At 43.7% G+C, this 1630-nt stretch overlaps 1 long non-coding RNA gene across 1 annotated transcript; it reads right to left on the reverse strand.

Moving 5' to 3' along the window:
• Positions 1 to 252: 252 nt before the first annotated feature.
• LOC112255467 lies at positions 253 to 1302 on the reverse strand. The gene is made up of 4 exons (XR_002954256.2): positions 1223 to 1302; positions 1007 to 1063; positions 721 to 834; positions 253 to 497 (listed from the first exon to the last, which is right to left on the reverse strand). It is a non-coding gene; the product is annotated as an uncharacterized LOC112255467 (long non-coding RNA).
• Between the last annotated feature and the right edge of the window lie 328 nt (positions 1303 to 1630).

Consider the following 1630-nt stretch of genomic DNA (forward strand, 5'->3'; position numbering starts at 1 on the left):
AAAAAGTAAGTAAAACATTTATAAAAACCTAGAACATGTGAGAGTCCCAGGAATGCTCTGGGGGAAGGTGGAGTGTAGAGGGAGCAGTCAGGCGTAGAACTAGATGGAGAACAAAAGGACAACCAGAGTATAAGGTGGAGACAAACGTTCCATTCACTTTGGTCAGATCCATTCACTGTGACCTGGAGAAGCATGATATCCATTTATCACTGTCCCATCCCTCTTATCCAATTCTAGGGTAGATACCTTTTTGTCTGGGCTCTCTATTTGAGGGAGTTGCTATAATGGATGCGAGAGTGACAGCTCTCCGGTCTGTCTCTATGGGGTGTCTTTTTAAGGAAGCTTCTGTCGATGAAGTGGGAGTGACTGGTCTCTCTCTCATTCTCCAGACAGAAGAGCATGTCCCTGGGGTCGACACGAGTGATGCTCTGGCGGGTAAATTGTCTGGACGCTCCAGAACTAGCACTACCAGATGCAGAGGGACATGACCCAGAGCCCTGAGAGAGGGCGACAGTCAGAACAATAGAGGTAGTTTGAGGGGGGAAAGAGACAAAGGGGCAGAGAGGTGAGAGGGAGTTTGAGGGCAAAATTGAAATAAAAACAAAGCAAGACAAAGAAGAGATTGTGTAAGGCAGCAAGTAAGTGAGCGAGCATGAAAGACAGCTAATAATGTGAATTAAATACAGAAAGAAACATCACACTGTGAGAGGAGGAGGATACCATGTTCTCAGCTCCAGCGGCTGCAGCCTCCATTTTCCTCATCTTCCTGGGGCCGACAATTGCCAGTGTCATCAGGTTAGCTTCCTTCGATCTCAACTGAAACAACTCCTGCATCTGGAGAAACACGTGTGTGACACACACACACACACACACACACACACACACACACACACACACACACACACACACACACACACACACACACACACACACACACACACACACCTACTATGGACACTCCAGAGACACACAGTATTTTGTTATGCCAAATTCTCTTATCTCTAACCTCTTTGGCTTTCTGTTTCAAACGCAGCTGCTCAGGGTCTTCCTGACGAGATCGAGACTGAAAGGACACCCAACAGAAAAGAGATCAGAGTGGATCAAGTGGGTCTCCAGAATAAAGTAATTCATTTTCACTTCTCCCCACTAGTGGCCCTGAAAGTCAAATATAAAAAGGGAGTGATAGTGGAATTGGTCTGTGCTTCTGATACAATTCCAGTACCTTTGCTGCCTTTCATCATAATCTCACTCTCCGGACAATGCCTTCTACCTCATAACTTGTTTTTTTGCTCTGACATTCACTGTCAACTGTGGGAACGTATATAGACAGGTGTTTGCCTTTCATGCCCAATCAATTGAATTTACCACAGGTGGACTCCAATCAAATTGTAGAAACATCAAGGATGATCAATGGAAACAGGATGCACCTGAGCTCAATTTCGAGTCACATAGTAAAGGGTCTGAATACTTTTGGAAATAAGGTATCTGTTTATTTTTTATTTTAAAAAATAAGCTGTTTTAGCATTGTCATTATTGTGTGTAGGGCCGTGTGAGTATATATAGAGACAGTGCAAAAATACAAATAAAATACAAGGGTCAAGTAAGATATTCCATGCAGACATTTTGTTAG

This window comes from Oncorhynchus tshawytscha, linkage group LG07 (assembly GCF_018296145.1).
Source record: "Oncorhynchus tshawytscha isolate Ot180627B linkage group LG07, Otsh_v2.0, whole genome shotgun sequence".
Lineage (NCBI taxonomy): Eukaryota > Metazoa > Chordata > Actinopteri > Salmoniformes > Salmonidae > Oncorhynchus > Oncorhynchus tshawytscha.